Here is a 20,312-nt window from a genome sequence, read left to right on the forward strand (position 1 = left end):
TGTCTCATGTCTATTTTCATTTTTACATTTAACAGCTTTTAGTATTCAAGTGTGATTTTTACTGAACTTTGCGAATTTTAGGATAGTCCAAACAGGCTTATAACTCTCTAACAAAGATATTAGCATATTGTTTTCTTTCTTGTATCCTCTTCTGGTTTTGAAATTAAGGTAATTTTGTACTAATAGAAGGAGATTGGGACAATTCCATGCCTTTGAGTTACTTTGACTAGTTTGTGAAGGATTGGAGCTAGTTCTTGAAAAGTTGGCAGAATTCATCAGTGAAACCTTCCAGAACTTTCCTTTTTTGGGAGGTCTTTTTGTTTCTGATTCAGTCTCTCTCATGCTTATTGGCCTGTTTAGGTTTTCTATGTCTCCTGACTCCATTTGGGTAGGTTTTACGTGTCTAGAAATCTGTCCATTTCTTTTAGATTTTCCAATCATTTGGCATATCTGCTTGTAGCACTTCCTGATGATTCTTTGTGGTACCTGTTGCAATATCTTCAGTTTCATCTCCAATTTCATTTATTTGTCTTCTCCATTTTTTTTTAGTTAGTTGGACCAATGGTGTGTTAATTTTGTGTATTTTTTTTTTAAAAGCTAGCTCTTTATTTCATAGATCTTTTAGGCCTCTTTTTTGGATTCAATTTTGTTTTTTTTTGTTCTCTAATTTTTATAATGTCTTTCCTCTTAATTTGGGGTTTGATTTGTTCTTGTCTTTCCAGGTCCTTGAGATGCATTCTTAGATCATTTGTTCGATTCCACTCCAGTTTCTTGATGTAGGCACTAATTGCTACAAACGTGCCTTTCAACACTGTTTTTGTTTATCACGTAAGTTTTGAGGTGATGTTATTTTCATTACTTTCCAGGAATATTTTGATTCCCACTTTAATTTCTTCTGTTACACACTGTTGATTTAGGAACATATTGTTCAGTCTGCGTATGTTTGTGTGTTTTCTACTATTTCATAAGTTGTTAATTTTCAGCTCCATTCAGTTGTGATAATGAAAGATACCTGGCATGATTTCATTAAAAAAATGTTGGTCATTTATGTCAGGCACACCTAGTGGCAACGGGCTCTTGGGAACTTGGGGTGTGTGCTTGTAGTGTCCTGGGGGATGGCACCAATGAGGGTATGTGGGGGCCTGGAGGCTCATGTCCTGAAAGATGGAGCAAGCTTGGAGAGTTCCCCATGTGCTTGGTTCTGGAAGGGGTGCGGAGAGGGGAAGGGAAAGCTTGTTAGCAGACTGACCTGGTATGCTGATGCACTGGGCAGCCTGGAACTTGGATGTATGGGGGAGTAGAGTCCCAGGCCAGCACATGTACCAGGAGCTTGAGATCCTAATGGGCAGACAGAGCTCCAAGCCAGCACACCACCCCACTAGAAGACTGGGCTTAGGAAGGCTTGGCTGGGGAACCCATATGCTGCTGGGCTCAGGGGCTGTGGCTTGATCAGGGAAAGGGGCAGAGGGATGTGTGGAAGGAAGGGCTGGTGAGGGGGTGTGTCGCAGGTGAGGAATGACTTCGGAGGGAGTTCCATCAACAAAGTCTTGTGTTAGCAGGTAAGCAACAGGGCTAAGACTGAATGGTTTGAAGGAGGGAAGGTGGAGGACCTTTCTGGGTCAGATCAATCTGGGTCAGATCTCGTACCCACCCACATGGGAGACCTGAGCTAGGCTAGTTAGCAAGGATCATTGCTGACCACCATTCACTGGTGTGGACTAAATTTGGTCTGAGGGCCTACATAGCAGGGCTAGAGCACAGAACCCACCAGTGAGAGCTGGAGCAGGTGATGGGTCATTTTAGACTGGCCACTACACTAACCAGCATATGAGAGATCCAGCTCTGGGGGGCAGATTTTATGGGGAACATGTGGGCCCACTCCTGTAGAACTGCAATTTCTACTGGTTTGCTCAAGAGCTGGGGTAGTGATGGGCTGAGCTAGGCATGAACATGGAACCCTCTTGCACTAATGGGTACTGGGCTTGGGAAAGACCAGGCTGTTTCAGACTGCAGCACCCACATGCGCATCCAGGAATAGTGTGTGGGGTGGGTTGGACTGTAATATCCACCAGCTTATATAAAAGCCAGGATGGAAGGGGCAGACTCTGCTGGGTAAGGGCCTAGCACTTATTGACACATGTGAAATCTGGGTCTTGGAGTAGATGTGTTGGGGGAAATTTAAGAAACTCCCCTGTGAGCCATAGCTCTAGCTGGTGAGCATGTGACAGGAGCCAGGCTAGAATGTGGATCATGCTGGGATACTCCTGCTGGTTTGCATGAGACAGGGGTGGGAGCAGACTGGGTAGGGTTAGGCTGTGGCACCAGCTAGCAAGAATTAGAACTGGACACAAGCCCAGACAGGGCAGGCTGCAGCATCTGACGGCAAAAGTCAAGGTGAGGGACAGGCCATGACAGAATGGACCGTAGTACCCACCAACCCATTCAAGAAAGGGGTGGTGGTGCAAGACTGGTAGTAAGGCTGCAGGGGGCTCCCTTGCTGGGCCACTGTCCCATCAGTGAACATGAGAACTGAGACTGGGGGCAGAGCAAGTCGGGCAGGACTACAACACCTTGTGGTCAGCGTGTGAACTGTGTTGGGGGAGAGCCTGGCTGGGCTAGCTGACTGTACCCAATGTTACATGCATGGACCAGAGTAAGTTGGGCATTGCCATAGCATCAGCTGACAAGTGCTGGGTCTTGGGGCAAATCCTGTCAAACAAGACTGCAGAACTCCCTGGAAAGTGCAACTCCAGGTCTGGGAGTTGGCTCAGTAGGGCTGCAGCTCCCACCGGTAAGCATGAAAATCAGGGCCAGTGGTGAGCCTGCCTAGACAGGTGGTGGCACCAGCGTGAATATGGGCTAGATAGTGGGGTTGGTTGGGTTGAGCTAGGATTCAGCTATCAATGTGTGTGAGAGCTGAACGGGATGTGAGACAACTGGACCAATCTTCTGCACTTACTGGCAAGCATAGGAACTAGGGCTGGGTGCAGGCCTAGCGGGGGTTATTGGGGTTTGCTCCAACTAGGCCGCAGTTCCCACTTGTTTACATGAGGACCAATTGTGTGGTGGACAGGGTTTGGCTGGGCTGCAGTAACCATTGGTTTAAGTAAGAGATCGGGCTAGAGACAGAATCAACCCAGTAATTGCAACAGCCAGTGTGTGCATAGGTTGATGTTGGTGACAGTCTGAGCTGGAAGCCGTACTGGCACACACCACAAGAATCAGGTCTGGGATCACTTCAGACAAGGTTTCTTTGGGGATTCCCCGCTACCCCCAATTGAACCACTGGACTCAGAACTCCAACCGTGGGGAGAATCATAGAATGGTGGTCTGACCGTGGAGTGCATGTGTCACAACTGGGCCTCCTCAGTGGCTAAGACAGAGCAGTGGACTGCATGTGCAGTGCACATGGAGGATATGGCAGTCCACTGGGACCTGTAGAGGACATCTGAATTGGCAGAACAAATTGATCAACTACCCCAGCCAAGTGCCGACAGCAAATATCTGGGTAAATGGAGACTCTAATTAGGGTGAACTATGTCATCCAATGGACATTGGAAGGCTATCATCATCCTTGGATTGGTGAGATAAATAGCATTTCAGAACTATCTAAACCATTTGAGCAGAACTCTGAGAGCATGCTCTACAATGGGGACCCTGGGATGACATTTGGTGGCTGGTCCCCATCTCCGGGTACTGGAGCAGTTGGGAAGCTGAGTTTAGCTCCTTTCCTTGTCTCCCCTCTTCCCTTAGATACAGAAGGAGAAAACAGAAAATTTGGAAACAATGGTCTCACTCACCTTCCCCTAATCCTTGATTCTTCCTACCCTAATTAATTATGTAAACATCATAAAAAATAAAATAAAAAAAACAAAAGAAAATAAAACAATGTTAAGATTTGCTTTAAAGCCTACTATTTGGACTATGGTAAATAAAACGCCATTCCCGGATTCAGCTGTGGGTGCCATGTTCTGTAGATACCTACTGAACCCATTTAATCCCGAGTGTGGATTAGCTCTGTTGCATCTTGGTTGATTTTTTTTCCCCTGTCAAGGTACTCTGTTCATTGATGAAAGTATGAGGTCCCCAAATTATTACAATTTTTGTCTCCTGTTAAATCCTTTAGTGTTTGCTTTAGCCAGTGCTGTGCATGAGTGCGTGTACATTTATTATAATCACATCCTCCTGTTCAGTTGATCCCGTAATAATTACACAATGCCTGTTGTTGCTTTTAATAGTTTTTCTGATAAAGTATGTTTTGTCTGATATTAGGATGGCTAAAGCTGCTCATCGTTGCTTTCCATGAGAGTGCAATATCTTTTTCCATCCTTTCACTTTCGGTCTGCATGTATCTTAGCAGGTGTGTTTGTTGTGGGCAAAAGGTAGATGAATCTTGTTTTTATGATGTTCAGCCTATCTGTATTTTTAAATTAGGGATTTTTAAGCCATTCATAGTCAAGGTTATTATTGTAAGTAATGACTTGGTCCTGCCCTTGCCCCATACCTATTCCTTCTGTTTGTTTTGGATTTCCTTTATACTTTTACTAAGAAGAGTTTTTGCTTTCATGTTCTTGATAATGATGACTGTTTTTCTGTGTGTATCATTTGTACGGTTAGATGTGTGAGATGAGTGGGAACAAGTTCCGCTTCTATTTTTTTGTGCTCCGCTTGCACTGTCACATGACTACCACATGCTGATTGCACAGCTGGAGAGCCTTCTGTTTGTTTCAGAAGGTCGGCTTCACCTTTACTCATAAATAGGAACTTTACTGGATAAAGTATTCTAGGTTGACAACTTTTTTAAGGATTTGGGATGTGTCTCTTCATTGGGCTGTCATCTAAGTGGAGATCCTGTGAGGGTAATGTGGAATTTTTCTTGTGTACGTTGTCGAATGCTTCATGTTTTTAAGTTGACTAGAGTGTGTGGTGGTAAAATTTATTTCTGATCCTGTGTTAGATGTTATATGTTCTTTCTGTACTTGAATGTGCCTACCTTTATCCAAAATAAGGACATTTTCTGCTATTATTTCACTGGATAGAACTTCTATTCTGATCTCTCTTTGCATACCTTCAAGACTAATACACATGTTTTAGATCATTTGAATGCATCTCATAAGATTGTAGAATGGTAGATTTCAATCGCGTCTTAAGTTGTTTTGGGATTCGCACATTTCCCTTAGCATTATAGTTTCCAGTTGGGCCCATTTAGCCACAAAGAACTGCATTTTGGTTTTTTTAATAGCTGAGTAGTATTCCATGGAGTAGATGAACCAAAGCTTTCTTATCCAATCTTCTGCTGATGGGCATTTCGGTTGCTTCCATGTTTTTGCAATTACTGATTGTGCTGCAATGAACATAGGGATGCATGTTGGTTTGTCGTAAAACAGGTGTTTTGGATATATTCCTAGGAGTGCTATTGCTGGGTCATATGGTATGCAGATTTTGAGTTGTTTGAGTGTTCTCCAGACTGATTTCCATAAAGGCTGTACCAATTTGCAGCTCCACCAGCAGTGGAGTAGGGTTCCCTTTCCCCCACATCCTCGCCAGCAAGCGTCGTTGGTGTTCTTGTTTATGTGGGCCAATCTTACTGGTGTTAGGTGGTACCTCATCGATGTTTTAATTTGGATTTCCCTTATTGCCAGGGAGCTGGAGCATTTTTTCATATGTTTGTTTGCCATTTGGACTTGTTCCTTTGTGAAATGTATGCCCATTTCCCGTGCCCATTTCTTGAGTGGCTTGTTTGTTTTGGTTTTTTGGTTGTTTTGAAGTTCTTTGTATATCCTGGAAATTAGCCCCCTATCGCCTATATCGTGTGCAAAGATCTTCTCCCACTTGTGGGTTGCTTTTTAAAAATATGGAACGCTTCACGAATTTGCGTGTCATCCTTGCGCAGGGGCCATGCTAATCTTCTGTGTATCGTTCCAATTTTAGTATATGTGCTGCCGAAGCGAGCACTGTGAATGATATTTTCAATTTTTCTAAGTTTTTCAATTTTTCAGTTTGACTTTTTCCAGAGATTTGTCTTCTAGCTTGGATATGCTTTGAATGAGTTTGTTGTTAAAACTTTCCGTGTATCAGAGAATCAAGATGGAAGAATAGGGTAAGGACACATTTAAACAGATGGAGAAATATTAGCCAGTATGAAAAAGAGAGGGTACTTCCAGGAAATAGGAGAGGATAGAACAGCAGGGGGTACCGGAGACTGACAGATACAGGGAAACAGCGAACACAGTGGTGTGGTGTTGCAGTGACTGATACCCAAGTGACATTCAGCGAGTGGCGATCTAAACTCCACCAGCAGCCGGAACTCCATCAGCAACCAGGAGGGAAGGGACTTTCACCAGGAGCTCAGGAGGTGAACCCAGAGAAAGAACAGCTCTTCTTGCTGGTCTGTATGATTTGACCATCAGCAGAGACCATCAGCAGAGACAGAGCAGCAGATCCCAGCATAGTGCGGGAACAGGGTGGATTTCACAACCCAATCTGCCCCCTTATATCTGTATCGAATGCCATTTTGTTTAAGGAGGCAAGGGCTATGGACAGTATGCTGCATGCACTGAGCTGTGAGTGAACTCATTTCTGGCTCAGTGAACTGCAACAACATGGCATTCTGCAGTTTCTACCCAAGATTGCTCCAGGTAGTCCTCAGACCTTATGGCTAGCAGATCAAGAATTCTAGTAATGGCACGTAGGCGCCATTTTGTACGGTATGGCAAAGAATTTAAGACTTCAGGGAACAACAGCAAGCTGTGCATGCATTGAGTTCAGCAAGAACTTACTGAGCTCTGTGGATTGCACTGGTCCTACAGGAAAATAATACTGACATGGCATCATATAGGTCAAAATAGGTCCGTGTGGCCCTCAGGCCTAATGGCCAACAGATTCCAACAAGATCACCACCAACAACAATCTAGCTATATAGGACATCTGGTGTCTCCCTAATCCTGGGACCTGTTCCAACTGGAAGTGGGAGAAAGGTTGTACAGACAACAGTGCAGCCTCAACACGGTATCACAGGAAGTGGAGAGTGGTGAGCCAGGAGCTGGGGCTGTGGAGACCATGGTGGAAATCTAACATAAGAACCCAAACCTGGAACTTGTTGGAGGGAGTGGCACAAGTGATTGCAAACAAAGAGCTGTGTACCAACTGCAATAAATAAAATTGAATTGTAGACCTATGGGTGACACAGCTTAGAAACCTGCCCCAAGGAGAAGACTCTGCTAACCAGAAGTATAATGACCAAGAGCAAAAGCAGAGACTGAAGCACAATGAATATTACTGAAGACTCCCCAGTAGAGCAGCAAAAGCCTTTGTCATCTTCAGTGTTCACTGAGGAAGACATCAAGAAAATCGGGGACACAGAATTCAGAAAACTCATTTTAAAACTTCTTATCAACAATGAGAAGCACATATTACAGGAGTTTAAGAAATTTAAGGAATATGTCACACAGGAAATTAATCAAATAAAAGCTGATATGTCAGAAATGAAGAATACAGTGGAGCAAATTAAAAATACAATGGAGAGTCTCTGAAACAGAGTGAAGGAGGCAGAAGAAAGAATCTCAGAACTGGAAGATATTTCCTGTCACCAGGGGGAAACAAACAAAAAGCTGGAAGCGGAGCTGGATCAGGCTAAAAAAAAAAAATGTATTCAGGAATTGAAAGTCAGTATTTAAAGGCCAAATATAAGAGTTATGGGAGTCCCAGAAATTGCAGAAAGAGAAGCTGGGTTTAAAAATGTATTTAATGAAATAATAAGGGAAAATTTCCCCAATCTAGAGAAAGAATTGGGAAACAACATCCAGGAGGGGCACAGAACTCCCAACAGCGTTGACCAAAAGCGGTCTTCACCAAGACACATGATAATCAAGCTTTCTTCAATTGAACATAAGGAAAAGATCCTTAAATGTGCACATGAAAAAAATCAATTGACATATGAAGGAATGCCAATTAAACTCACAGGAGACCTGTCACAGGAAACTCTACAGGTAAGAAGGGAATGGAGCAATATATTCCAGATTCTAAAACCAAAAATTGTCGGCCCAGAATAATGCACCCAGCAAAACTTTCCTTTGTCTTTGAAAATGGCATAAAATTCTTCCACAGTAAAAAAAATTTAAAAGAATATGCCTCTTCCAAACCTGCCCTACAAATGATACATAAAGATGTTCTCTTGACAGAGAAAGAAATAGTGCCCACCAAAATCAAAGGCAAATACGAAGAAGATCACAGTAAAATAACAACAGAAGACTAACTCAATGAAAAATACATTGCTAAAATGACAGGACCAAATTATCACTCATTCATATTAACCCTGAATGTAAATAGTTTAAACTCATCAATCAAATGTCATGGATTAGTAGACTGGATTAAAAAACAAAACAAATCTATTTGTTGCCTACAGGAGACATATAACCAACAGAGATCAGTGGAAACCATATCTCATGGATTTTGATTGATTTTTAGTTTTTGTTAGTTTCATCTCTTCAAAGCAGTTGCTTCTGATTAAACTTCTTCAATGACCCATAGATCATACAGTAGCAGCATTTTCTTTAAGAAGGCTCTTGATTTTCTTTTTTCATTTGCTCAGCGACAGATTAGTGAGTCAGCAACATGTTATTTAATTTCATGGTGTTGTTCATTTCTTTTTTTCTCCCTGATGTTGATTTTATTTTGTGGCTTTTAATTTAAGAGAATGTATAGTAACTGTGTAATGGAGACTATCATATCTAGTAACATGTTATTTAACTTCATGGCATTGTAAGTTTCTATTTTTCTTGCAGTTGGTGGTTTTGTATTGTGGCTTTTCATTTAAGGGGAAGTATAGTAACTGTGTAATGGAGACTATCATATCCAGATGTGAGGATACAATGCAGTATGCATCTCTACTTCCAGACAAAGATGGACTCTCAATGAAACTGTTTACTATATTGTGACAATAGAATGTGACATTCACTGCCCTGGTCCATGCCTGCAATAATGGACATATTTCTGTTTACAAAGTACTATACTATAGTAATGATATAGGGAAACTCATTGAGGGGGAAGGGTATTGGGGAGGAGGTAAGAGAAATCCTAGGACCTATGGAACTGTAACATAAAATGATAATAACAAAAATCAGTAAATTTTTTAAGACAGTCATGTATCTTTTATTTGAGACATTGAATTCTGTGACATTTCAATTTGATTCCTCTTCAGTATGTTGATATCAGCAGAATTACTCATCCATCATTTGTATATTTCTTTAACCTATCTTTGTTTCTCTGTGGATTTGAGAAAGCTAACAATCATTCTTTGAGTTTATTTCTAAGGCATTTCATTTCTCTCTATTCTTCACAGTATACTATTGAAGCAGGGTGTTCCTTTTGGGGAATCATATGGTCTTATTTATGTGTCTTGCAATTCTGCATTTACGTTTAGGCATTGTGTAAAAGCTTGGTTTCCTCCTTTGATGGCTTGTGGCTTAGTGGGGTGTCTGTTCCTTTAATGGAGATGCGGAGGCCTATGTTGGCCTGTGTCCAGGAGGACATCCACATCGGGCATGCTGGATCTCTATTGTCAGCAGCAAGGGAGGGTGTGATTGTGTTGGTTTGTGTTACTATATCCTCACCTCCGCTCTGACACAGTGATCAGTACCCAGGCAGAGCCCTCATTCATACAAACGTAGAAACCACCGGAACCTTCTGTGCTGACTCACTCAGTGAACTCCGACCTTTGAAAGGAAGACAGTGATTTCCCAGAAACCCTGCTGCACCTCATGCCCTGTTCTATGCTCAGAGAACTCCCACCGTTAGGCTTTTCAATGGATCTTCTCAGCCACATGAGCTGCCCCATCCCTGGAGAGATCGGAAGTGATTCCAGAACCAGCTGTCTGTTGATGCTCTGCCTTGGTGGTGTGCCTGTGAGACTGGTGGGAGCAGAGCACCTCACTGGTCTACATAGAAGCCTCAGTTCCTACCAGCCATTCAGAACAGGCTCAAATTCTGCGCAGACCACAAATTTATCCCTCTGAGAAAATCCCTAAGTCATGCACCTATGTGAGACTCATTCGCTTCTACCGGCCTTGTTGAGATAATGCTTCCTCCTTGCTAGTCCCCAGGTGAACTTTGTTTTTTCTGGGGTAGGGGGATGAGAAAAAGACATGGAGTTAGGTGTCTACCTTGCCCCCATTAGCACTCCAGGCTGAACTCAGAGTGATTGTGGTCCACACAGTGACACGGGCTGCTGCAGTCTGCTTCCGACTCCAGGCAGGCCTGGAGTCATCTCCCCTGGCCTCCAGTTGGTGTCCCCACTTGTTGCTTTGTAGTTTTGCTGTCCATGATGCTACATGACACATGTCTTATTTAGCAGTTCCACTACAGATGTCTTTCCAGTGCTCCCCGGGGAATGCAGTTACTCTGCTTTGATCTTCCCACAGTCAAAACCAGCGCATCTTTTCCCCATTTAGCTGTCTTGGATTCCCAAGTTACCCTTTTAATTTCACACACACACACACACACACACACACACACGCACTGCTGTTAGCACATTATTATTCCTATTCTTTTTCCTCCAAGTAATTTCTTTTTTTTTTTGCTTTTCAAAAAAATTTTTTTATTATTATTAATTACATTGCATTATGTGACACAGTTTTATAGGCACTGGGATTCCCCCCACCCATCCCCAAACCCTCCCCCCATGGTGGATTCCTCCCCCTTGTTGTGTGACCACAGTTCAAGTTCAGTTGAGATTCTTTCACTGCAAGTACATACCAAGCAGAGTCCAGCATCTTATTGTCCAGATGAGTTCAACGGCTTGTTGGGCAGACCATCTCTGGTCTGAAAGTAGAGCCAGCAGAGTATCATCCCAATCAGTTAAAAGCCTCAACATAACATCAGCAACAATTTATAACATTATGGAATTAATTGACATGGTATTGAGTAACCAATATGATAAAAAAAATGCAAATTCTTCACCACATCCTGTGACTTCTTCATTGACATTTCAATTTTAGTTTATATACAACTAGGTTGTATGCACCTTAAAATGGCTATAGATTACTATTCAGCTGTCTCGTGTTTATTTTCATTATAGTATTTAGCATTTTATAGCGTTGAAGCATAATTTTGCTGAACCTGGCTTTTTCCAGGTAGTCTAGACTGGTTTATAACTCTGACATATGTCAACAGTTTAGGTGAACAGTTTTAGGAGGGGTGTGCAGAGAAATCTTCAATGCCCTAGTGAGGAGTAACTAATCTTTGTGTCCCACCTAGTAAGGTATAAGTGAATCCATGCTGTTGATTAGGGCACAAAGGGTCAAGGGTTACAGGAAAGTGGGTAAGACCATTGTTTCCACACTAATATTTTTATGTATCTGGGGTAGGGAGAGAAACAAAGGGAGAAGCCCCACCAAGCCTCCCACCCATCCCAGGTCCCCGATGTGGGGCTAGCTCTGAGAGTCCTGCTCAAGCAGTTTTGATAGTTCAACAGTTCTAAATTGCTGCCAATCTTGTTGTTCCATGCATGATAAAATCTATTCAGAACCCACTGGCTGTCATAGTCTCTCCATGGTTGGGGTTCTAAGATCAGCAGTTCAGTTGGAGGGATCTCCAAAGAAACTTCATCTGAGATGATCCCAGAACTGATTCTTGTGGGCTTGCTGGTACAGGATCCAGCACAGTCTGTCGCCCCAGTCAGCTTATGCACATGCTGGTCTTTGCAATTGCTGGGTCAGTTCTGTTTCCAGCCCTGTCTTCCACTTGAACCAATGGGTGTTGTAGTCCAGCTCGATCCTACCCACTTCATACTCGGTCCTCACGCAAGCCAGTGGGAACTGCAGCTTAGTCAGGGCAACTCCCCATAACCCCCACCAGGCCTGCCCCCTACCCTGGTTCCCATGCATGCCAGTATGTACCTCAGACTTGTTCAGTCTGTCCCACATCCCATTTAGCTCTCATACATGTCAATGGGCATTGAAGCCTAATTCAGTCCAATCAGTCCTACTATCCAGTCCACACATTTTTTGGCAGGTGCCTTTCTGTCTAGCCACCCTTGACCCAGTCCTGGTTTTCATGCTCTCCAGTGGGAATGGTAACTCAAAGGGAGGCACCCACTATTTCCCTACTGGATCCAATCCCACTCCCGGATTATGCACTCTCCAGGTGGTTCTGGAGTTTAACTTGACTCATGCTCTCCAGTGGGAGTGACTGTCCAACAGGGGAGCCCATATTCCCCCTGCCGGCTTTGTCCCATCCCTCCCTGGTTCTCACGTGTGCTGGTTGGGTGCTGTGGCCACATCTGGTACGGCTCACCTCACCTTTGCTTTCTGTAATGTGCACTGGTATGTGCTGCAATCGAACCTGGCCTGATGCACACTCTGTTCTGGTGCTCAGATTCACCAGTGGGTGATGTGAACTGGTTCAACCTGGTCTGCCCCCGACCTATGCCAAATGTATGTGGCTGGGTATCTTTTTTTTTTTTTTGCCTGGTCTGGGTGCTCCCTATTATGGTTCTTGTCTCACCTGCAGGGACTTTATCTCTACAGAGGGCTTCCCAAGCTCCTCCATCAGAACTTCTCCCTATGCCAGATCTTACACATACCAGTGGGTTCATGGGGCAGCCCTACTTAGTCCACCTCTTGTCCTGGCAGTAACAGTGGCCTTTCGTTGCTGGCCTTCCATCCATTCTGGTTCTTATTGTTGGATGTTTTGGCCCAGCGAAGTCTCATCCATACCTAGACACTGCTCACACATGGCTCATTAGGGGCAGAGACCTAGCCTAGTCAGTCTTACATCTACCCAGTTTCTCCAGTTCCCCAGATGGTGCTGGAGTCTAGCCATGTTAGGTGCGTCCAGTCCCAGTTTACACTTGTGCCAAGGGAGATTGCAGCCATATCCAGGCCAGAATGCAGCCCCCACTCCCAGCCCCTGCACTCCCCAGCGGGAACCCCAATCCAGAAAGTGTGTACTTTCACAGCTCCCCCACTGGGTCTATTCCAAGCCCTAGATTACATGTGTGCCAGTGGTTGCTCTCACCCAGTTGGCTTATCCCCTCACCTGTCTCAGCCTTTGCCTTAGGTTCTGAGGCCTAGTATCCCTTGCTCATGCAGACAAGTTGGTGTAAGAGCCTGGTTTGGCATGTGATCTATCCTGATTTCTGTTCTTCCTTGTGAGTTAAGGTTTGCTTGACTCTGCCCAGTCTGTCCCCTTCCAGTTGCAGCTTGGCCCACCCATATCCTGTTTTAGGATGCATATTCAGGTGCTGCTTTCTTGACCTGCCCAGATTGTTGTTGGTTCCTTAACCGTAAGTGATGTGAAGTTCCATGGTCACACCTAGCTCAGCCATCAGCTAACCAGCGGAGCTTGTATTTCCACAGGGTTGAGACCTCCATGTAATTTCTTAAGATTTGTTTGTTTTTATTGGAAAGGCAGATTTACAGAGATAAGGAGAGACAGAGAAAGATCTTCCATTCACTAGTTCACTCCCCCAATGACCATGATGGCCACAGCTGAGCCAATCCAAAGCCAGGAGCCAGGAGCTTCTTCTTCTTCTCCTATGTGGTGCAGGGTGTCATGGCTTTCGACCATCCTCTACTGCTTTTCCAAGCCACAAGCCGGGAAGTGGATGGGAAGTGGAGCAGCCAGGGAACAAACTGGTGCTCATATAGGATCCTGCACTTGCTGGGCAAGGATTAGCTAATTGAGCCATGGCATTGGCCCTCTTCCAAGTCTAAATGATTTTTCTTAGTTATTTTAAGAATCAAGTTTATTTACTTAGGAAGTGGGACTTGAATTCTGTTTTCAACAATGATTATTTTCACCCTTGGGGCATGGGAAATTTCAGATAGAAATGGATAAATCCACAGGGCCTCTCTCATGGGAGGCATAAGCCCCTTTTCCCTAGGAGCCTGAGGAATTGCTATCCCACCTCTTTGCCCTCACCCTCGCTTGCCATGAGACTGTAATAGACTGTTCTACTATTTTGTGTTTCACCAACAGTGACCTCAGCTTCTTGTCTTTTAGCATCAATGCTGGGGCCCAACTAGCATAGTAGTAGCTGCCTGTGGATGATGAGGGAACTTGCAGTAAAACTGTCACAGAGCCATTCCCAACTCCTCTGTCCCAAAGCCAGGCTCCTCTCGGTGGGACTGCACAGCCCACAGAGACACAGACTGAAAGCCCATTGGTGTCCCAAAGGCACAAAACAGGTTCCTACATAGAGAGATGGGTGATCCTGTATAAATGGGATGATGTTACAAATTCACTTAAAAGAAGATTTATTTATTTTTATTGGACAGACTTACAGAATGAAAGAGAGACAGAGAGAAAGGTCTTCCATTTGCTGGTTAACTTCCCAAGTAGCTGCAGTGGTCAGAGCTGAGCCAATCTGAAGCCAGGAACCAGGAGATTCTTCTCCGTCTCCCACGTGGGTGCAGGCTCCCAAGGCTTTGGGCCGTCCTCCACTGCTTTCTCAGTCCATAAGGAGGGAGCTGGATGGGAAGTGGAGCTGGGAAATGGACAGGCATCCATATGGGATCCTGGTGCATGCGAGGTGAAGACTTTAGCCACTAGGCTACTGTACTCGCCCTACAGATTCAATTTTAATGGAAACCATCAGATTGTAAGTTTACTTAAAGGGAAATAAACTGAAATAAAATGAGGGAAATGTGGGACCACATTGCTAGCACCACCAGTCAGCAATTATTGTTATCTTAAACACTTATTTACGTTTTATTTGAAAGGTGTAGTTACAGAGAGAGAGGGCACACAACAATCTCCTATCCACTGCTTCACTCCCCAAGTGGCCACGATGGCTGGAGCTGAGCTGATCTGAAGCCAGGAGCTTCTTCTATGTCCTCTACACAGATACAGGGGTGCAAGGGCTTGGCCCGTTCTCTGCTGCTTTTCCATGCCATAAACACAGAGCTGGAGGGATGTGGAGAAGCCAGGACTAGTTCCCATATGGGATGCTGGTACTTGCAGGTGTAGGATTAGCCTGTTAAGCCATTGTGCTGGCCTTTTTGGTTACTAAATCTTACTCAAAGTACAGTAGAGGAAACAGAAAAAATTAAGGATTTGGAATCCTTGAAGCAATTACAGGTGTTCTGACTGAAAATTAGATAGTGGGGACTGGCATTGTGGTATATCCATAGTAATAGTGTTTATTGAAGACTTAGCTCCTCAGCTTAAGATCCAACTTGTGCTAATGTAACTAACTCCTCATCCTCCTCTCCTCGGTCCCCTCCTCTTCCCCCTTAATTTGAACATAGAAAAGTTGTATTCACTTTTGGTTTTGTTTTTGCTTGCTGTATTTTGCATTTATGTTGAGACATTTCTGGGAGCACTTGTTGGTTTCCTCTGCTGTATGTTTTGCATTTGAACAAAACCTCTGTTGGCTTGATGGAGTGACTGTTCCTGCAGTGGCTATCTGGAGGCACGTGTACAGTGTGGTCAGGGTACACTGGTGAGTTCTTCATTGTGTGGTAAGAGTCCAGGATGACACCAAAGATGGGCATGGTGGATCTCCTCTTTAATCAGCACAGGCGAGTCGTATTGATCATGACTATTACTTTCGTCACAGCTTCACCTCCTCTCTCATAAGGTGCCCAGTGCTGGGGTTAACCCACAGTAGCTACAGCTCCTACCCGTGCAAGCACCTGTGCCACTCAAAAGGTCTGTGCAATTCTTTGTGTCACAGAGACCCAACTGCATGCCATGCACTACTCTGCAGTGGTAGAATTCCCACAGTCGGAGGGCACTGCAGGTCCTCTCACCCCTATAAACTTGTCCTGATGGCAGAGGACAGTGGCATTCCCAGTGCCATCCCTTCTCTGCAGCTTTTGCCCTGCCTTCCCTTGGGGTATGTAGGAGGGCGTTGTGTATGTGTACTCCGCACAGTCCCTGTCAGTTCACCAGCTCAGGGTCAAAGTCAGAGAGGAGCAGAACCAACTAATTATGTGTAGCTGCACAGAGCCAGGCGTGCAGTACAGTTGCACACACTCTTGTGGTCTCTTCTGGAAGGTCTGGGGCACCTTCAAAATGGTTACTTTTCCAGGAGGTTAGTAGGGAAATGGGGCAAACAAGTGTACCCCTCCCCCAGACAGGCTACCAGAATCCTTCCTGCTGCGCTGACTCCAGTCCAGACCAGGAGTCAATATACTCCATGAGCTTCTTCTTTCTTTTTTTTTTTTTTAAGATTTATTTTATTTTTATTGGAAAAGCGGATATACAGAGAGGAAGAGCCCCTGTCCGATGATTCACTCCCCAAGTGAGCTCAAAGGCCGATACTATGCCGAGCCGAAGCTAGGAGCTTCTTCCGGGTCTCCCACGCGGGTGCAGGATCCCAAAGCTTTGGGCCGTCCTCGACTGCTTTCCTGGGCCACAGGCAGGGAGCTGGAAGGGAAGCAGGGCTGCTGGGATTAGAACCGGCACCCATATGGGATCCCGGGCGTGCAAGGTGAGGACCTTAACCACTGCGCCATTGTGCCGGGCCCTACTCCATGAGCTTCTGTGCCAGGCAGTGTCACCAGTTACTCTGAGAGCTGTGACCTGCTCCTATCTCTGTCTCCTGATCTGCCATTTTCCCCAGTCTCCAGCATGGTGTCTGCCCACTGCTGTGATTGCTCTGTTTACACTGCTCCGTGGTATCTCTTTTCTCTTAGTAGAATTTTGACCCTCTCCATTTTCTGGCTATTTTTTTAAATTCAAATCAGCCAGTTCCTTTATTTTTGAATAAACACTTAGACCAGCAGAGAATTCTTCAAAGTACTACTTTATTCACTTAGAAATTTGTTGACTTTGTTCTGTTGGTGAAAGATAGTATACTGCAAATCCATAGTGAAAGATAAGGCTAGACCCATTATGACTGGGAGGAAGACTAGGTTCCATGAATTGTGGTCCTAGAACCATTGTGACCTAGGGGAGAGTAGGTTAGACCCATTGTGAACATAGGAGATTAGAGTAGACTAAGGATTACCTTGGGTAGACCAGACCAAGCCCATTGTACCCCTGAGGGTGACAGGCTTTGCTCGCTAAATTCCTGAGAGATATTTGGCTCTGCTCCTCATATCCTTGGGGACACTATGGTAGACCCAGTTTGTTCCTAATGGAGCTCAGACAAGAAAAATCTTCACTATGGTAGGACTAGACTGGATGCAATGTGCTTGCGGAGAAGACTACATTAGATCCATTGTGATACTGGGGAATGTAGGCCAAGGCCATTGTGGTGCTGGGTGACCTTGTAGCCTCGGCCAAAAGGATCCTGGGCCAGACTAAACTAGGGTCATGACGACCTCGAGAGAGACTATGCTAAACCAAATGTGACCTAAGCTAGAATAGGCTAGACCCATTGTGACTATGGGAATAGTAGACTACCCCCATTTTCAACCTGCAGAATGGATTTGAACCATTGTGACTACAGAGGATGCCAGGTTAGGCCCAGTATGACCCTGGAGAAGACCAGACTATTTTCATCATGATCCAATGTGACAAACTTGGGAAATCAAGATGGAATATGGTCATGAGTAAATAGACATAGGTAGGCCCAACATGATCTTGGAAATGATAATGCTTGAAACATCAGGATCCTGATGTACCTAGGTTAGACCCATTGTGACCATTAGGGTAAACTAAGCTGGGCCCATGGTGACTCTGGGGGAGATCAGCCTAAGGCATCATGACCCTGGGGGAAACTTGACTAGTCTCATTGTGACACGAGGGGAAAAGCAGGCTGCATCCGCTGGGGTGTGGAGACTAGTTTAGACCCAACATGATATTGGAGAACTCTGGGTTAGATTCATGGTGACTTGGGTAAGATGGGGTAGAATGCTGTTACACCAGTAGACTTGACTCAGCTAGTCTCAAGGTAACTATGAGAGAGACTAGGCTTAGATCATTGTGAGTTGGGGAAGCTAGGCTAAACACAGCATGGCCTTGGGGAAGCTAGGCTGGACCCCTTTGATCCTGGTGAAGATAGGACTCTAGCCATTGTACCCAGGAAAAAGACTAGGTTATATTTAATGTGGTCCTGAGGGACTCTAGGCTAGACTCATGATGAGACTGAGGCGGTCAGGCTAGACCGAATATGATCTTGGAGGAGACTAGGTTACACTCATGGCAACACTAAGGAAACATGAATAGGCCCGTTTTGATACTGATAATAGTATTGGCAAGGTCCAACTTGACTTGGGGGAAACTAAGCTAGACCTGTGTTGACCCAGGTGGATACTATGTCAGACAAAATCCTAGCTTGGGGAGCTAGGTTAGAAACTTTGGCAAAGATATGGCTGGATCTGTTGTGCTACAGGAGGCTAGGTTAGATCCAGTATGATTGGAGAATCTTGGCTACACCCATCATTACCAAGGGGAGTCTAGGGTAGACCTGTTGTGACCCTTGGAAAGACTCTGCTACACACATGTGCTGCTGGGGGAGGCAACGTTAGGCCCCTTGTCATCCTGGAGACACTAGGCTTTTATACCCCCTTGTGGTCCTTGGTAGTCTAGGCTAGGTGTAGCTGACTCTGAAGATGACTGTTTAGATCCATTGTTACTGAAGAGAAGACTGGATTGGACCCATTGTGACCCTGAGGAGAATGGGTTAGATATAATGGGACTCTGAGGAACTCTGGGCTAATCAATTGTGACCCTAGGGAGGTTATTCTAGATCCAGTGTGACCCTTTGGAAGACTAAACAAAATGTGATTCTGGGAGAGACTACACAAAGCTCATTCTGATATGGGGAGACTAGGATGGACCCATTGTGAGTCTGATATAGATAAGACAGGGTCTAATTGGACACTGAGAAACTAGGATAGGTCCGTTATGAACCACAGAAGAAGATGATCCTAGGGAAAACCAGGCTGGATGCACTTTTGACCCTGGAGATACTTGGTTAGACCTTATGTAGCCATGGAGAACTCTATCCTAGATCCATTGTGACCCTGGGGCAGACAAGGCTATCCCAACCATAACTTTTGTGGAGACTAAGTTTGACCAACTGTGAACCTGGGGGACAGGCTAGACCCAATATAAACTTGAGGGAGACTAGGTTAGGCCCATCATGACTCTGGGAAACATTAATGCCTATCCATTGTGATCCTGGAAGAGACAAGGTCATTCATTGCCATTGTAACCCTGGGGGAGTGTGGCCCTTTAGGACCAAGTGCTATGGTCAAAGAAAGCACATCTCCTGCCTACGGAGCCACCTTAGGTTTCTGGGTGATGGATTTTGTTTTTTTTTTTACTGGGTTTTCTGGAACATTGTTTTTCACATTCTAGAAATGCTGCTGTTCGGTTAGCATATCCAAGGAGCTTTGTTCATGCTGTGTCTCTCCATACAGCTTCCTTTGTTTTTTCAGGTTAAGGAGATATGGACTCTCACACAGAGCTGCTGTTTTCCTCCTTTTATATTGGCACAAATCAAAGTGCTTTAGCTTCTTTCTCTTTTTTTATGGGATGTATTTTTTTTTTCACTGCAGTTGAAAAGCAGAGGAGACACTGATTGATTCACTCCCCAAATATCCAGGGCTGTGCCAATTGGAAGTCAGGAGCTAGGGCTTCACACATGGGTAACAGGGACCCAAAGACTTGAGCTGTCTTCTGGTGTCACCTAGACTGTGTGTAAGCAGGAAGTGTGGAGGAAGCTTGATGCACGCACTGGGACACAGGGTATGGCTTTGCCAACACGTGTTTGAATGCTCATTCCTCTTACACCTTTCTGTGTAAGACATCAAACTGGTCTTATACAAAGTGCTCTCCTCATTCGTAGGTTACTTACTAAGCTTCTAATGATGACATTTGGTCTTCAATTTGTCTGAGGTATGCAAGCCCTATTTTTGTCACATCCTGTTATTATCTAAATTTCGGTTTGCTATTTTCATGCTCTGCATATAACATCAAGTAACTGGGGGCAAATTCCATTTAGCCTGTGGTTAGTATTTTCTTTTAGAGAGCGTTTCTTGTTTGTTTTCCTGAGTTTCCTGTCTTTGCGGTCACTTCTGGCCTTCTTGTTTGTGCTGGGAATCCCTGCCTGGGACAGAGTCCTTCCTGCTGTCTCTGATGCCCAGGACAGAGGGTGAGAAAGGAGAAGAACAAGAGCAGCCTAATTGGCATGAGGCCACCTGGCTCTGCCTCCTGTCCCCTTTCTCGGGTATGGCATCAGCCCATTACACCCCTCATGCTGGGTGCTGCTTCCCCATCCCAGGCTCCTGGGCTGCAGTGAGCATCTGGCTGCTGACTGTTCTTTAGCTCTGTTGCAGTGTCACTGCACATCAGCAAACTGTGATATTTATGTACAAGGAAATCGTGGGAGAAGCCAGGATGCTGTGCTGTGCTTC

At 44.8% G+C, this 20,312-nt stretch overlaps 1 non-coding gene across 1 annotated transcript; it reads right to left on the minus strand.

Moving 5' to 3' along the window:
* Window positions 1-5,848: 5,848 nt before the first annotated feature.
* Window positions 5,849-5,955, minus strand: LOC121164482. The gene has a single exon (XR_005885102.1). It is a non-coding gene; the product is annotated as a U6 spliceosomal RNA (small nuclear RNA).
* Between the last annotated feature and the right edge of the window lie 14,357 nt (window positions 5,956-20,312).

This window comes from Ochotona curzoniae, unplaced genomic scaffold (genome assembly GCF_017591425.1).
Source record: "Ochotona curzoniae isolate NIBS_2020 unplaced genomic scaffold, NIBS_Ocur_1.0 contig_78, whole genome shotgun sequence".
NCBI lineage: Eukaryota > Metazoa > Chordata > Mammalia > Lagomorpha > Ochotonidae > Ochotona > Ochotona curzoniae.